The sequence below is a fragment of the Dicentrarchus labrax genome, unplaced genomic scaffold (assembly GCF_905237075.1).
Source record: "Dicentrarchus labrax unplaced genomic scaffold, dlabrax2021, whole genome shotgun sequence".
NCBI lineage: Eukaryota > Metazoa > Chordata > Actinopteri > Moronidae > Dicentrarchus > Dicentrarchus labrax.
Window position 1 is genome coordinate 7273752 of NW_026136706.1, and position 19340 is coordinate 7293091.

The following is a 19340-nucleotide window of genomic DNA, read 5'->3' on the forward strand; positions in this document are numbered from 1 at the left end:
GCCTGATTGAATTAGTTTACTGTGCTTCCTGAACTTCTGTATACCGACCGATTTTAGCAAGTAAAGACTGTGTTTTTTCATACCAAGATCCTGTGTCTGTAGTCTTGCATTTGGGTCCTATCGTTTGTGGTTCCACCTGTCATAACTGAGGTTTTATCTCAGGTCTTTACTGGCCAATGATGATAACACACATATAAAACTGATATTAACTTCTCATTTGACTTTGGATAAGATGGTCAAAAAAAACACAACAATATGTCCAATATTTCAAGAGGCAAACATAACAAACATTTGTATGGCTGCTGTTCAGACACCTAATTCTGGCTTAAATATGAGTAAGAAAAAAAGTGACTAAATCTAATGAGTGAACTTTTATCAGTTGACCCTTGCAATGCATGCAGTGTTACCACATGACATTCTTATATTCAAAGATAACAGTGCAGTACAGTGTGTGGAGCCTGCTTCTACATCTTTCATCCCACATAGAAGCAGAGGCTTGTGTTTTTGAAGAATGACCCAATATCCTTCTGCACACAGTTTTAAATCAGTGCCATAGTGCTCACAATATATTAGAGGCACTGAAGCTGTTCTGAAAAAAACAGGTTTTATATATTGTCAAGTTTTTCCATTATTTTATCCACACCTGTAGGTCCCTGGTTACATGCTGGGTAGTCAGCATATTGATTCATTACATTTTGAACAAGGCACTGGTGTTTTTTATCAGCACAATCGTGTCTTAACCTGTCAATGTTGTATTTTGACCATTGAAGGACATGCATGAGTACAGATTCACAGCTTCCATCAAAAGAAGACCAGCCTGATACTCCCTGGACCAGAGCAGAGTGATGATTCTGATGAAATCAACGAGCATTGTCTAGAGTGGGCCCCGGTGATTTTTGGCTGCGTTTCGAAACTAAAGTAACATCACTTGAGGCCATTAATCAGATATTGTTCAGGTTTCTCTGGAGCCACAAAAGGCTTTATGCAATTCCATATACAGTGGTAATCCCCAACACCTGCAAACACTGACGTGTAAAATCGGTGGGAGTTCCCTTTTGAGAGTGGTATTAATTTTTTTATTTCTTGGCAAATATATGTATGAGAGCTACTGTACTCCTTTCCTTGGGCAATTGTAGCTGTAGAGACCGTGACATTAAATTGATTACGCTGTTTAATTTTGCACATTAGAATTTGTAAAGCTTCAATTTAGTCAATCTTCTTTATGTCAATCATAAAGAATCTGCACTTCTCTATTGAACTGCACTGAGCCACAGTAGGCAGCAGCATGTCATTGCTCCCTCAGCCAGACTCAGGCAGGAGTGTGGCCATGCTGTTTCATCATCCAAAAACAATCTGTAGGGTATATTAATGATCCAGTAGTTGTTTGAGGTTTCCGGCTCCAAGGTGAAAAATGGCCGCAAACTGCATGACATGTTGCACTGTGCATTAATCGTAGCCCAGCCTCCTAGGCACTTGTTACACATGGTTCCTGTACACAGACAATGGCAGCACATTTTGGCTTTTTGGAGTGGGACATGTGTGCTTAAAACAAGCAGTTGGTTTTTGCAGCGACAATCATCCTGCTGTCCTTCCTGTGTGTTTTTAAATAAACTAGAAAAGCAGACATAAAAATTACTGTCAATGACTTTGCAGTGGGTAAAGTGACTGGTGTTAACATCAGTTTCTGACAGAAGCAACTCTATGCTGCTCGGACATTCTGTGTCAGGTATTAGATTAGTCTCCACGCCTAGCCCTTTAGACAAGAGTGTGTTTGTTCCTGCTGTAATGCTGTTATCTGCCTTTCTTTCCCTCTTCTAATCTGGACACCACAAGTAAGCGGTTCTGACAAGGGCTGTGCACAAATTGAATTTTTCTTCCCCTATCCCTTTCGATTTATAATTCCTTCTCTCGCCCTACAAGCAAACTCAATTTCTGACCCTTTAGACAAAAGGCTCAGATAAAGCAATTAGTTTGTGATTCTGTGTGAGCTCCTGGCTCAGCCGACCTGACAGGGAGTGGGAAGCACTAAAAGCAGCACAAACAGGGGTGATGACGGTCACTGGCAGACAAATTCAGCTCTACTGAGATGAACTCGGAGTCACTGGCAACAAAGAGGTAAACATAACTCTAAAAGTGTTGAGAGTTCAGACAGCCCATACAATATGTCTCGCCTGTATGTCTTTGATCACTACAATTTCATCCTTTGACTACTTCAAGCTTTTTTCTTATTGAATGCCACTTACAGAGTATTCTTTTTTTTTACTGCACCTTCAGACTCTCAGATGCCATTTATTTATTTTTCTTATATGGGTTCAGTACTTTGAGATAAAATGCACAAGGCTGAGGGTGTGTGTTTTGAATTTTCTTTTAAGTGAGAGTACAATGAGGCATGCACATATAATCATCTTAGAACAGAGGGTGTAAAAAGAAATTTGACTTTTCACTTTTGAAGATCATAATATCGCACTCTGAAAGACAACATTCCTCAAATTAAGTACTTATTAATGCTAATACTTGTTGAATTATATTACCTTTGATCATCTTTTTTTTTTTTTCTAAATTATCCAAGTGTTTCTCCCAACACTTTCCAGATACAAACAGAGAATGAGCAACAACTCTTATACAGAGCTAGTGAAATCTATGGATGCAGTCTATTTGAACTCTGGACAGTTTTTAAAGTCACCCTGGCCATATCTCCAGCGTAAGAATTCAATTTGGCCATTGCAGGAGAAAACTGAAAACCGTAAAGGAGGATTTAGAGTGAAATACATGGCATGTGGGATCCGTTAAGAAATATAGTTATCTCGCAGTCTGGCCGGGGAGATACGGATGTGGCAGAACTGATGAGGTTCACAGTCATTATCTTCTAGGTGATAGTATATTGTATGCATTTTTTTCAAACCCCTTATCACTATAATTGCCTTAAGGAAATAATTTATTCCAATCAACTAGTTTCATGACTCCATAATAATTTTGCCATAACATGACGCCACATTTTCTATATGTTTCAAGGATATTCAAAATATTGAGGTGCAGTGATAAAATAATAGTGGTATAGTAGTTTGTGCCGTAAGACAAATTACGTTGTTATTAAATAATGATTTTTTTGACTGTTTTTCTGACTTCTGTTTAACTGCTCACTGTGGTCTATGGTAGCATCAGTCTCAATGTGCAGTCCAGTCAGTAGGAAACATCCATGCAGACACTGGCAATTGAACCACACAGTGAAAATCCTGCTGGTTCTGTGCTATCTGCCCTGGCACAAATGAGAGTCAAAAGGATGGGCGGAGCGCCATGCTGTTTCCCCTGCCAGAGATTCATGCCTTGAACAGAGAGATATCATGAATGAACTGAGACACTCTGCGATGACCCATTTGCACAGATCCAAGAGAAACCACCAATAATACAATGACCTAACAGTGTGTATTTTATATACTTAGTTGTATGGTTAAAATGAGGTGATTCTTCATTTTTGTTCTTCGTCTTTTCACAATCTAAAACACCATGCCTGCCACAGAAAGGCTATCCACACTGTATAAACAGTTTGTGTGTTCTGTGGCCCAGCAGTCGGTACACTGTGAGTCTCCAGAGACGAAAGCTAATACTGAATCACTATGCCTACTCAGCGGGGAGCTGGGGAGAGTACAATATCCAAATCCCTGGAGTTGGAATATCAGACCTGCAGTCAAACAGCACACAATATCAGCTGAATGTAAGTGTGCTAAGTTGGTGTTTGCCCTTACAGTACACATGCATGTCATGCTGGGAGGTACACTTGGACAGGCAGTAACAAATGCAGTACATTAACAGTACCTCACCGCACAACTTTTACAGTCTCTTTGACAACTTTTTACTATTATTTGTTGGGGTTATTTTTTTATTTATGGCTTTAAAGTAAGGGTAAAAAAATTCTTCTTCTTCCTCTAAAGTCATTTTCCAACATTAGGGATTACCAGATAGTTTAATTTATGACAATTAGTTTGCAAATGTTAAGCAAGCATTCATGTAAATTTAAGCTAGAAAACTCAAAATGTGTTCCTACTTTAAAGATGACACTAAATTATAGTTTCACCTCTTATAAAGAATATGTAGGCCTATACTGACTGTGCTCAATTGACATCTCCCTCAGTTTCCTGTTAGCTTTGCTGCTCCTGGTTTTCGAAGCTGTAACCTTCTTGAAGCCAACACAGAAGTAACCAAAACTGCACTTCCTCAAACAGCCACTTATGGCTGGCAACAGAAGTGAGATAACCTCCACAAGACCACCATATTAAAATGCCAAACTTTACAGCCTGATACAAAAACAGTTTGTCTCTAGCGTAGCCCCTAATCCAGTTAAATTCTAATAAGGCTTAAAATGATCCATTATTAAGGGCATGGTCATTTATGAGCAACAGCTGGGTGGCGTCACCGGCAGCTGTTTTCAGTAACTAGGCTTCATTCAGCCCACCTCAACATTTTTGCCTATTTTTGGATTAGCTGCGAGCCGGCAGTGTCAGGACTGCCAAGATGGCCGGAGCCAACCATACTGTGTTGTGTTAAACAGAGGAACCCTAAACCAGAACACAAACTCAGTGAACGTGATTACCAAAACAGGGCTTTATTGCAAAACTAGTTGGTGGCTGATGAGAAGGTGAGGTGAAGCTCTGGCTGGCACTGGTGAGGGGATAATGGGGCAGTGTGGCACTCCGGGCAGGGTGGAGTGGAGGGTGGAGGCAGTGTGGCTGAGCAGAAGCTCAATCCTTGAAGCGGATAGTGTGGCAGATGACGGAGCAGGCAGGCAGGCTGGCTGGAGTTCAGGTGATGATCTGAAGGCTGCTGGCAGACAGGTGTGGCATAAACCCCCATAGTGGTAGACTGAACAATCTGGCAAGGAGTAGATGGAGCACCAGAGTAGATATACTGTTGGGTACATGAGTTGATTGAAGGCAGGTGAGCAGACTAATGAGTTGATTGCAGCTAGGTGTGTGGAGCAGAGTTGGATGGCAGGAAGGAAAACCAAAACACAGAGACAGACAGGAGACACAGGGGAGGGGGAAACACAAGGAAACTCAAGGAAAAGGCAAGGGTACAGCCATGGCCATGACATACTGAGCTTCACAACAGCTTTTCAGAAACCTATAGGCGACAACACAGAGACTATGTCTATCTTGAATAATACAGCAGCAGATATTTTGATTTGTCATAGCAGGTAAAGTTACTGATAACATCATATCAGTCACTCTATTTTTGAACCAAGAGCTACTAAATGAAAGGATATCATATTAAATGGAAGAGGGAGCTGGGCACAAGCAGCAGCAGTGATGTGCTGAGGGGCTTGAGCCCTACAATATTTTAGAGAGACAGAGACCGGGACAGAGAGACAGAGATGCACAGCAACAATTAAAAACCATAACTATAATAGTAGAAATATGACCAATAATAATAATGATGATGATAAGTAGGAAGTTAACAGCAATAATAATAATAACATGATAATAATAGCAGCAGTCACAATCACAATCCATAAGAACCTGCGAGAAAGAAGAAGAAGCTAAGTTCGTAAGATGTAAAATTTGTATGATATGTAAGTAAAGTTTTTTACATTATGCATTATTGAAGTAGACATGATAAATGCAGACAAGACAAAAATGGCAAACAGAAAAAAAAAAATGTAGAATTTGTGTGAATAGCCTATAAGAAAGTCATATGTGAGTAAACTTTCCATTTTGTACCCTGTTTGTACATGGTGAAATTGTCTTAGCTATCCTCAATCATCTGACAGAATAGAAAACTCCATCTCCCACTTTGGTCTCTGGCTCCAGTGCTCCCTCTTGAAAACTCTATGAAGGATGCCAAGTCCATGTCCCTTTGCATTGAAGTTTGGCGCTGATGGAGTGCACAGCTGCCAAGCTCTTCACTTGGGGCCTCAAAAGTTCTTCTTTTGACCTGTACCTTTTTAGCCCAGGTTTCATGTCTGCCCAGAGATCCCCTCGCATTTTGAGTCATGTCTGGTCTTAATGGCTTTGTTCAAAGCAGACGTAATCAACATTGGCATTAACATAGATGCAACTCTATTCCTAGTCAAATATGATATTCAGTCAATATTCTAAATGGCAAGTTAAACATTAAAAGCTGATTCTGACATAATGGCAGTGAACTTGTTATATATAACGTACACAGAGACATCTTTATAAGAAGCATCTGAATATAATTCTGTCGGTTGATAAAACGCTCAATATGATTTCTGACTTTTCCAAGGTTTAAAGTTAAAAATGCTTATGTGTGTTTGTGGTTTGATTTTTATTATTATGTTTAGGTTTGACCCGTTGCTGATTCTAGCTCTAAAGAATATACAATGGACGAACACAAATCATGATACAAATTCTGATATATGCAATATCACAGTTTCTCTCCTAAGAGGGTGATTATTGTATCTTCTCATTATTACATAAAGAAGTATGACAAGCAGTAAGAAATAATTAACGTGACCAAGCGTGATACACATAGTGTTGATGAAAGAACGCATTTTTGAGGATGTATTCTAAAGTATTCTGAATATGTCTTTCTGCCCCCATGCAAAATATATATGGACAAGTTGGTGGGAGCTGAGGATTTACAATGTTGAGGAAGAGGTTTGTGTAAAATGCAACAGGGCTCTTTAAAATGGTGTTTGAGAGGGCATGGACCTGTATCTGCCAGCCTCCAATGTCACACATTGTGATATTCTTCAAATAAAAAATGCCACTGCCAACTTTCCCTCCTCTCAGATGAAAGACAAGTGCAATTCAAGGGATACAGCATGGATTTTTGACAGTCTCTAAACCACATCTAAAAAGGGCTGTCTTGCGGTGCTGGCAGCATTTAAGAGCCATTACTTTCTCATTCAGCACATGTGCCAAGGTCGTCAGGCAGGATAATGAGGTTTTAGCATCCAGTGAGTCCCTTCAACACTGCTCTATTATGTAAAACAGACAGACCCAAGTTATTGTCTTTAGTAAAGGGCTTGTGTTAGCTTTTGGAAATTGATTTTTTTTTTCTTACATGCACAAGTGAAAAACATAACATGGCATCGATATCCTCCCCTCTTCTTTCTCTTCTTTTCGATTTCAGTCACTTAACTCATGGGATTATGTGAATGTAGAATATGTACATTGTTGATATAGTTGTCACTCCTAACAAAGATATGCCCAGCTCTGCAATGAAGCACCCATGCAGACCATTTAGACTCCACAAAGTAAGGGCCCAGTCAGGGTCCATCCAAGAACCACCTTGCTGTGAGGTGACAAACAAACATGTATTTCAATGGTATGTGTCGTAGGCTAACATGCCATGTTTGCTGCAAATGAAAGCATTGTCAGTTTCAGTAGCTTTTGAACCAATTTAAATGGAAAGTACAAGCATTTAGTAAGGTAATTTGTTATGTAGCTATTTAGTCATAAACAAAAGTACTGGACAAATTCTGACTTGTGTTACCTAATGAAAAGTTATGGGATCATCAAAGTTATTACAATTAAAACTGAGGGGAACATGTCTTTGCCAAATTTCCCAGCAATTCATTTAGTAGTAGCAAGTGTCAACTCATTGTGATGCTACAGTCAGGGGATCACTATGTGTCTGGGAACCATGAATGTTTGTACAGAACTTTGTGCCAGTCTGTGCTGGTTGCTAGATCTAAAGTCAGAGGATCACCAATGTCAGTAGGATTTATCCTCTTGGCATCATGAATGTCTGTACAAACTTAAATCGCTTTGTATCCAATAGTTGTTGAGATGTGAGATGTTGGACCAACTGACTGACCAATAGTGCCATGAAGAACAATTGCTCCATAATGGTCAAGATCACAGTGTATGGTAACTACTGTTGCGGTCCCATGTTAATCACTTCTCTGAAGATTATGTTTTGTATTAAATTTTCTTTTATTAAAAGGCAAAAAACTACTAGAAAGTATTAACAATTTATTGTAATGGTTGTGATATGGTCTGGCCGGTCAGAGGCAGGAGTGATGAAAAAAAGTGCTGGGCTTTTGGTAAGCAAGTAAATTTCATCACATTTGAAGTGGTACCACAGTAATGAATACATTCTGACTATAAATGATCAAATATAATAAATAATAGCTTTAATTTATATTATTAAAATATTGAAGGGGTGCATGTCTGTGTGCGTGCCAGAAGGAATACTCAGCATGCACAAGCATGAAACACGTTTTCAATCAGAGACAAAGAAACGTGAAATGGGACGTTTCATTTTCCTTTCCGCAAGTATGGTTGTGTTCTGCCAAATTAAAAAGAATTAGTTGCATGCAAACAGTGTGTGTGTGGAGCATAACATTAACTAACATAAATTGTGGTGTGGCTGAGAGCTGCAGTTGTACAATAACCTAACGTTAACCATGACAAGGATCACAACAATAAAACCTCAATGAAAAACACGTCAGTAATGTAACATTATATTTACAAAAGTTAAGCAGTCCTGTGCTTAGCCTAGAACACTGTTAAACTATTAAGACCAGTTACATTACCAGTCTGTCAGGAAGAGAGGTTGCTACTTGTTAGCCAGCAATCCCGTGAGCCAAGCTGGAGAACATTGTTGTTCAATGTCCAAAACACTTTGCTGTGCGGTGTCCGTTTGTGCAAGTCGGAGGAAACTGGTTTGCTCCTATTCTCCTCTGTACAGAGTTAACAGCTCGGCGTTAACTTGGCACAGCAGTTCAGCAAGGCAGCCATTACAGACTGCTCACGGGGGCTGTGTGTCCAGGCTGTAACTTTACTTAGCAGTGTGCTGACCAGGAACCTTAAAGAAAAGGCACGCACCCATGTTGCTACCTTAATCCATTCTTTTTTCTTTGGCGGCTCTGTGTCCGGCAGGCTATGCCAAGGTCCAGGAAGCCATGAGGTCAAACTATGGAATGGCCAAGGTTTTTCTTTTTCTACATCTGGTCAATGCGTCATCTGGGGGTAACAAGTTACTATCACAGGAATTGACCTGGGGAGAGGTCACATGATAAAAGTTTGAGTTGAATTACACAAAATAAAAAAGTGTATAATAAATTCTGGTAGTCCCAACATACCAAGACATTTTATTTATTTATTACAGAGTGGGGATTGTGGATTATTCATTCATGCTTTTAAAAATATTAAATATCTAAAGTGAAATCAGTCTGTACAAATTTGGTCACGAAAGTATTAACATGAGATATTTGACTAAGAAAAATAACAACTCCATGTTTGAGTCCACATTAGCTGAATTTCTATTTGTGTCTAGAGTATTTCTGACAGTGCCTGTGACAGGTCTTTCAGTTGATCTGAGTAACGTTTCATGCCCAGCTTGTGGGGCAGCTGTGTGCCTGGAATTTTAATGCCCTGCTCAGCCATTTAAGGTTTAAATTGTCTGTGCAATAATAGCTCACCTACAAACACACATTGTGCACTGCATAACAACGTGGAGGTTAGCAAGTGAAACGGGCCATGAATATATGATGTGTTGCAAGGTCATTTGAAATCAACATTGCATCATAAAGGATGAAAGTTAAAAGAACGTTTCCTGCACCATAGCAGCCATTATAAACACAGTTTGCCTGTAGTGAGTTCTGTACTACTTGTGTCATCAAACATGAGTGCTGATTCAAAATCCCTGCGGGGAGCAGAGGCCTGCCGCAGGCGTCCATAGACTGAGCATTGAGATTGAAGATTGGGAGAGTAAAGTACTAGAAATACATATTTGGCTGGTATTTCTGCCTGAGTGACTTTACCAGTGGGAGCTATGAAGGAGGAGCATATGAGTAGGTTTGACTTTATCTTAAGGATATAGGGGCATCAATAGGATAAAAACAACTCAGAAAAGTGAAAGTGAAAGGTCCTGTTGAGTTCAGTTGAGTTAGAGTTCAACTGAATGTGGATATGTTCAGAGAGTCTTCAAAAGGCTCAATGTAGGCAGACTGTGGTTGAGTAAAACTTGCAGGGGATGCAATTAAATTTTCTGACAAAACTGGTGGATACCAGTTCATAAACAGCAAGTATGCAGAATCCAGCTCTATTTCAGAAAAAGAAAACATCCACAAAAGAGAAGGGAAAAGCATTTCACCCGAGCAGTATGGAGAGAAAAAGATTTAACGGCAAGTTTTAAAGCTTTGGAATTAGTATCAAAAAACATTAAAATCAAGACTGTTATATAAAGAATTATAATAAAAGCTCAGTGATATAAGATTATATACATCAACAAAGACAGGTATGTCAGTGTCAGGGATATTTGGGTTTGTGCTCAAGGCTCTAAGTTAAAGAGAGGGAGGAGGTTGTGGTAGATGAAAATGTACAAGGTTTTAACAGTCTTTTGAATGGCAGTGGAGTCTGTTATAGAAAATGATATATTAAACTTCCAGCCCTCTGAGCCTTTGTGCATTACACTAACTGATGAGGTACCAACATTATAGAAATTATGTCTGTTGTTTTAATGATTGATTGTGGGTGCAATAACTCTTCTTTGTTCCTATAATCAACATAGACTAGCATGTTTATCTTCAGTCCAGCATGTAATTGCTTGGACTGCATGCAAATGGTTATGGCATGAAACTGTAACATCGCCTGTAATGCCTCTATTAATCTCATATCCCTAGTGATTGTTGTTAGATGAGACTGATGAGTGCTCTCTATGCTCTATTATCGGTTGATGTCCGTTTGTTGTGTCTTGAAAGGCCGATTGAGCAGCTTTTCTGCAAAGAACTAACCAATTAATACTGTAGTAGTAGCTGATGAGGATACAATGCAGAGTGGGCTGCTGCCATAGAAAAATATTAGGTTCACCAGCTACTCCATCCAAGGGAAATAAATAAATTAATTTAGCATGTGCCTGTGTGATACGTTACGAATAAGCCCGCTGCTAACTCACATGGCAAAATCTTCTCACTGCAACATATATCTAAACCCTTTTGGTAATGCACTCAGGTGATCTGTCCCCCCTCAGTGTCACACTGCTCACCTGAGATCAGTGCTGCCACTCATGATACTGTTCATACAACATTTAAAAAGCCCCATCTACATTATAGCGTCCACCTGTAAGCTGTGAGAATAGATGCCAAATATAAACTTTATATTCAACATTTACAATTACGCTTCAGTAACTGTAATTGTAAAACTGCAATCAATGAATCCAAACATATATTATTAAAGAATACTAAAATAATAATAATAATAATTAAGAACACAGTGATACAGGATAGTACGTGCAGATAATGCTATTCTTGTTATCAGTTAATCATTATCAGCTGTGTTTCAGCCTGTTCAGGCCACCTTGTATTATAAACACAAGCACAAAGAGCAGTTTTTTTTATTTTATTTTACCTCCCTTTGTTCCATACAAATGTACTACCTGTCAGAAAACACAAAGTTAATGTTAACTTTTGTAAAATAATGATGTACTTTGGTTTGAGAATTGCTTTTCGGGTAATAAAATATTCAAAGCAAGCTTTGAAAGTGGTACAAGAAATGTATATTTAAAAAGTGGCAATTTATCCCCAATGCAAGATACCCTTGTAAGCACTTCTGCTGATGGTGTAGTATGAAAAAGGCCCGTTAAAAAATATTGTTGAGAGTTGTATCTTAAAGGTTCTTGGAAAAATATCACTGCACCACACTGTATCTAGGTCAAGAGAATTTAAATTAATTCTGCTGTAAACTTTACAGTAGACTGCAAACAATTCCTATGGATCTAAATAACTATACATAACAACAAAAACAGAATACTTGATGTGCATGGAGGCGCCATATTTTGGACACTCTTAGTCTATTTATCTTGTTATTTATCCATCTAAAACTAATAATCATTATTGCCCAAAGGTTATCTAAAGAAATGGATCGAAAGATTATGGCTACTTTGATTTTTGCCAGTGGTGGTAGTGACCTGTGAGAGTAGAGCGAGGGGCAATGTAACTTGTCAACACTGCACAGGTGATGGCCATTAAAAACCCAGACACTTCTGCCTGTCAAGTTTCCTTCCACTCTTTCTCTGGATGCAGTGATGGTGTTGTTGTGTGCGGAGAGCTTTCCAGAGTAGCAGACATAGGAATGGACAGCTACGACAGGTTCCCCCACATGGATTTCACCTCATTACTCAGTAAGGCCATTCTCTTAATTGGAGTTCCCGACACTGCCTGTCTGTGTGACAAGATCATGCTTTTTTTTTCATTTAACGTCTTGTTTCTTTCTGAATGGCTGCTATGGCAATATCCACCACTGTGGAAAATATCTACCACAAAACAGGTAATCTACAGCTAAAGGTCACTATGAGAGCATGAGTACATGTAAATTATGAGATAATAACAGCAATAATTATCACATTTTAGTAAGACATTAAAATGTCACAAAAAGGCTCATTATAGAGACAAAATGCATGATTTTATTGATTGCACACTAAGTTTGTCCTTAGAGCCATCTGGTAGTTTTGAAGGTCCAGTGTGTAGAATTTAGTGCCATTTAACACCTGCAAAACATGCAAAAAACGCAAACACCCCAGTCTATAGCCAGTGTTCGTCCCTTCTGGGCTACTGTAGAAACATATCAGTTCAACTGAAGGCGGACTCCCCAGAGGGCAACCTGAGGCATTTGTAGATACAAAAGCATGATAACAAAAACATCCAATATCCAATATTCAGGTGATTACACACTAATGAAAACATAGTTGTGCATAATATATTCCATTTCTGCCAACAGATCCTCCTAAATGTTACACACTGGACCTTTAAATCAAAGCAATGTAAAAAGTGAACCTTTATTATTCATATCCACAATCTAGCATTGTTCTATTCTCAGTAGGTTTACTCAGATGCCTAGCAACATAAAAGGAAATAAATGACTTTAACATTTCCACACCAGTTTCTCAGAAGGTGCCAACTGCTGCTAAATAGCATAAGGTAGTTATCTCAGATAACATGTAAATGCCGTAAAAAAAAATCAGCTGTGTGTCATATCATCCAGCCACTGAGTCCCCTGTGCCTTTATGTGTTTACATCTATAATTCATAATTACAATGATGAGAATGTGGATTCCTTAATAAAGTAAGCATATGGAATACAGAGCCTAAACTAGAACTGCATTTTTATGGTGCACATCTGATCTGTTTGTACATCTGGTAAATTTTCATTGCTATGTGGAGTTTTTGGCATCTCTTAAATGAACTCACACCATGTCAACACGAGCAGGGTCACTTGAGCAGGTACATTAAAGTCACATTTAGCAGTTTTGATAGACCGCGTTTGTCGTTAACCTTCAAGTATATTGGCATTGGCTTATAATGGAATCTAACCATAGCATTGGGAGCAACAAAATCACCTACTGATGTTAGACATGATGTATCAAGGGAGCATGATCATTCACGTGGAACACATGCCTCTGTGTGTAGCTGATGTGAGAAAGTGGCTGGTAGATGTCATCAGTCTTCCACCACATGGATACACAAGCAATTGAATTGGTCTACTGCTTGCAACCTTCCCTATAGGCAACAGCTACAGTGTATTTGTCCTTGGTGCATTACTCAAGGCAGTCAGGGAGTGTGAAAACATTTAATTCAGGAGACATTTCATATGTTTGTCATTGACGTTGAGCTAATAAACCCAAACTGGCTTCCTGTGATTACTGGATAAAATGTGAGATGTGGTAATTATCTATGATTAGCAGAAAAACATTCTTGTTCAGTCATATAATCCACAATTCAACAAAGCGCACAGTTACTCAGTGAAAATGTAATAGCGGGTCTGGTCTTATAAGGAGTTAACAGCAAAGATATACTCAAAATGTTTCATTTGGCACAGGAAGAAACTATTTGTATTGAATGGACTGTACAGCTGTTCAATAAAAGCTGTCATGTCATGTAAGCAGCAAAACATTGCCTTAAGTCTGGAAAGATTTAGATGATGGTCCAAATGTTGCACTTTTTAAAAATCAGGCAGGAGCAGGTCAATGGGGGTGAGAGGGTGGGGGGTTGGAGTGGCCACTCCTGAAATCTGCCATCCCATGTGTGACCCCAATATCTTTATCTTATCCATTCACACTGTGTTTCATAGGCTGTAGTGTTCTCCGTTTTAAAGTTAGAGTGGAGGTACGGATATCATATGAAACAAGATGACCTCACGCTTCCATTGGTACCATGTTGAGAAGGGGACTAAATAACGCTCCAACAAAATGTTGGCAATGAAAACATTTGCCATGGCCATTTTCAAAGGGATCTTTTGACCTCTGACCTCAAGCTATCAAAATGATGTGTTATATGGGTACCTACAAGTCTTCCCTGTAAAAAAAAACACGCCCACTTTATGCTAATCCCATGCAGTTTTGGGAAATAACCATGCAGATGTTTTGCATGTGGTACAAATGTGTTATTTTTGTCTAGTGTATTTGAATATGTCTGTGCACTGGGATCCCTAAACAGTTTTGAAAGTGTATAAATTGGGAGTGACGGAAAGCTGAGACACACATTTCAGTGCCCCACTTGCGCTACCACAGTCAAAAAAGTCTGGACACACCCCTGTTTACAAGAACAAAGCTGAATTGTAACTCTAACTGACAAGTCAAGTGGCCCAAATCTGACTGGCGCTGGGCCTTGTGGCAGCTAATTTAAGTCGATTGCAAGAAACTAAAACTGTCAGCAGGCCAGTACTCTTTATATGGCACACAGTGACTTGTGACACAAACACACTGACATACAGTATAAATGCCACATGCTTTTGTAAGAATATCATTGCAATTTGATATGTCACATACCGAAAGCAGAGAAGTGTTGGTGTCATTTGTAAAAGGTCATGAGATATGCTATGTGTCATATATACAGCTGAGCAAGGTGACTTTTCTATATCCTTGTTACATCACTGTGTTGAAAAAGATTTAGTGCATGGAGTACATGGAAAAACACAAGATAACACCCTAGGGGGATACATAGTCTTAACTCTTAAACACAAGTCAAGTTATCTTATGTATCACTGTGATATGGTCAGTTGGTGTTAGGGGGATTATTCTGGATCAGCATACTGTGCATTCTTTACTTTTGTGTGTGAGAAATGTCTGACTTCTACCCAGACTGTGTGATTCTACGTAACAAATTACCAGAAACGTCTCTCTAAAATAATGCACGAGGCTATTAACCAAGGATTTGCAAAACCTTATTTTAACTGCTAAACAGTCGTGCCCTGCTTCAGAGGCCCGAGAAAAGTTCCCACCCCACCACGCCACAATTTTTTATCAATCAACCACCAATGAACCAAGTTGTATTTTAGTGAACTAAAGGTCAGCATAATAGCATCAGCAAATTATTATTTTCCTCACATAAATCACATTGCTTAGCCACCGCCCACTAAAGGAACATACTGTGTTTGTGCTCATGCAATATGCATTTTATAGTTTTCCTAGTTTGACATAAAAATATTGGAGAAGGGAATGGAAATGTATACAAATAGCCGCCGTACATGAATTTATCAATACTAGTGTTGAAAATGTAACGTAGCAGGAAAATCGTCTGTCATATCAGACAGTCAGAGAGCAAGAGAGATAGAGACCAAAGAGAGAGAGAGAGACATTATGAGTAACAAAAAACTATTACAACAAAAGTATTTCACACACTGAAAACACATTACAGTAAAGAATCTTGCAGCAAATTTAAAGATCCATCCAAAGTTACTTTACAGGAGCTGTCCTTTCAGCACCACAGGCCCTCAGTGACTTTTAATGGCTATAGCAGCAGGTCTAGTGTACTGTGCTATGATTGAAGAAGCCAATTAAGTATATTTGTTAGTAATGTTAGATGTCAGAGAAAAGCAATAATCTTAAAAATCTTATCATCTACACTGATGTTTTTATAACCCTAAGCATTGTACGTTCTATCTTTTTATTCAGCTGACAACATCAGGCTATTTTACAAATATTTCCTGACTTATAGCTGTCATCTTGCATGAAGAATGCATGCTTGCAGTCCCAAATCTGCCTTCTCTTCAACCAAAATCCAAGTTCATTCCCAGTTCAGCACCAGAGATCACCGTCTATTACACACCACTGCTTTCTCAACAAATTATATCAGTATGATTTTCAAAATCTGTCCAATGATAGACAGACTACTGGAAGCAGAGCCAGTAAATGTGCTCAAGTCACAACTGCAGTGCATTCCCATTCAATGACAAGTAAAAAAAAATTTCACAATACAACACTGACACAATTGTTCAGGAAGACTTTGTGTTTACACAGAGAACACAAAGACAAATGAGTTTGTTTTTTATTAACAACAGGCCTCTACTTATTTATTAAAGTTGACCTCGTTGTGCTAATTGAAAGAACTAATGCACCGATAAATAAAGTGGTACCTTGGTTATTCTGTGTCTTCAGCTCATAAGAATAATTCACTAATTAAAACATTTTTTAACATGATAATAATGCATAACAATGATCAACATGTTGATGTTTATATTACTTACAGCAGTTAAAGCTTGTAATATATCTTAAATATTTACTATAAACTCATTATAGTGTGTCTGAGGTATAATCAATTTCCCCCAAACAGTTTTTATTTGAACATGCCCTTGGAATCCATCAGTAACAAAGAGGATCTTGATATTAAAAGAGTTTCCACAGTTTGCAGATAAGAATCAGTTTGTCTGACATGATGGAGCAGTTGGAGGTATCAGTGTGTGCTGTATTTCTTGGTATTCCAGCCGAGAAGCAGCCGATTGTTTTTATAGATCAATAAAATTCAATAGATGCCGGATTAGTTTGCCAACAAGGTGCTATCAAGTTAGCTGGACAAAATGAGATTAGTTTTCCTGTGCTTCCAACACTTGGCAGCCTTAATCACAATGATGAAGTGAATTTAAGAAGGCTTTGTTAGGCTCGGTTAATAGTCGCGGTCATTGAAACAGATTAGTGCTCAGTGGATGTTAATTAAAGTGTGTCGTTTAAAGAGCAGATCCAAATGCACTCAACAAAGGTGTCTGTATTTGGGCAGTCAAGGATTTGCTCCAGTAGTGGTAAACGTCTTTTATCAATCAGTTCGGTAGAGTAGTTGCAATTTTTTATCAAATGATTGACATCTCAATTTTGGAGGAACCTAAGACACTCTTTAAGATTAGATACAATGGGCGATAGCAATTTATGTCTGTCAGTTCCTCGTTCAATCCATGTCGTTCCAGGCTATTGTTGAGTGGCTTTTGTGCGACTACTGCATATTACAAACGAAGAGCTGTTTAGGACTTTAAGTATTCTTCAGACGGTTGAGTTTTAGAGGTTCGGACATTTTTTGTAACTTTCTCAAACTAACAAATGGACTGTATCAGACCACTTTCTGCAGCATTAGTGCTCGTGTATAAATGGACATGTTTTCAAGTGCCTTGCAATACAATCTCAAAGTTGGAGAAGGTGCTGGTTCTGGAAGTGCTTTACCCTTATACTATAGGTTTTTGTCAAGGCCAATGCATAGAAATATTATAAATATCTAAACTTAACATGTCATGTTTTTTGTCTTCATCAGTATATTGTGGCAAATGGTTCTAAATTATAACAACACCAATAGTCTTTCACAATTTAACAAAGAACCAGATATTTTCCAAGGTGTTTGCTCATCTTATATATTAATAATTCAATCAGGAGAATATCATGCCCATTCAAACCTTGACAGTGGATCTATCAGTACCCTGATCTCCCAAAACTTACTTCTCCCACTTTGCTTTTTCTATTTCTGTTTCGCTCATTGGTCCATTTGGCAGAACACCCAGCAGGAGTTTCAGGAGTGGAGTATTGAGGTCAGGGAATGTACTTTTAGGTGAAGAGGAAACGGTGGGCAACACAGCAAGAAAGATACTGGCTAAAAATAATACATAATGTTGTTTGATAATTGTTTCTTAACCATAACTTTAGAGAAATCCTGTAATATGTGATTTTCTTTGTCCTTCATGATATTGTCCACAGAGGGTTGAATGTCAGAGCTGTGCCCCTGGCTTCAATATCTTCATTTGCATTCTTGTGCCTCACCATCTGCATCACTGATTGGACGGGACAGAAAAGGCTCCTTAAAGGTCAACATCTGGTGAACAAAAGTGTCCAAATTATTCATATTAGAATGTTAAATACAATCTAAGATGTTTTGAGAAAACTATACTTAGTATTTCTTTTTTCAGCATACGTACAGTGTGGCCAATTACTATTTCCACCTATTCTAAATAGTAGCTAAGGGAGTATAATTTTATGCTAACAAGTGCCCATCTGCTCATCAGCTGTCACTGATAGCCTGACAGATAATGTTGACCGTTTTCACTCACATACTGTATGCCCCGCCCCCACTCGGTGCCCTCTTCCACTGTCAGAGAGAAAACAGTTTGCAGGTTGCAGAACAGGTCCCTGATGTCTTTATCTTAACACTAATTCACTGTGCCCTTCACGTTCTACATCTTTTTTTTCCTGCGGGCTGTTTGCTATTCTACTCGTGTAAGTCTCTCTTCATCTGTTTCTGCCTCTCTTTTCCTGAAGCCTGGTCTGACCCACAACCCCCACCCCAATCTGTCCCTCTTGTCTCTGCCTTCTTTGTCCCAAGGTCTCATTTATAAGCCAAGGTGGAAGTCATAATGAAGTCATCACCATTTGAATGAGCAATGTCTTTATATCTCATTTGATATATGCAAAAAAAATCTTGTGGGTTCTTGAGGGACTCTTGTTCAATTTATATTGTATTTTGCATAGTGGTATTTTTGCCAGGGAACTTATATCAGTGTATGGAAGCAATGGAAGGCCATAATAATTTGATTTTTATAAGATATTCAGTGACAAGTTTTTGAATTTTTCGAAATTGCACCACTGGAAATTTTTAAAGAGGGGAATTCAAAGCACATAATTTCAAAAAGCTAGTAATGTTTCAATGCTATTTATTCAGGGTGATGGGTGATATATTGTTATTGGATTTTTAAATGATTGGGATATATTCATGGTTTAATTTCCTAATTAGGTATTCAATTGCTGAAATGCTATTCAACTGTTTCCTTTCTTTGACGCAGAATAGAAGCTCTTTATGTAGAGACAATTCAGTTCTTCTTAACTCCACCTTACTGTACAAAACATTGTTCAACACATCTAATAATGTGAAGGAGCACAAACACAGTCACAGTGCCATTTTTTGGTCACTGAATGGCAATTTTATTACTAAAAGACATTTGAATCAAGGATGCTCAGAGACTAGCTGTATTATATAATGACATCTTATACTACTCTGCTTCACTTTTTCATGGCTTTTGAATTACCTTGAATGGCAAGGATTATTTTTATCGAACGGCTAATGATCATAGTTACAATCCATTTTAGAACATTTAACACAACAGCACTGCTAGTAGAGTGCACTACAGCCTC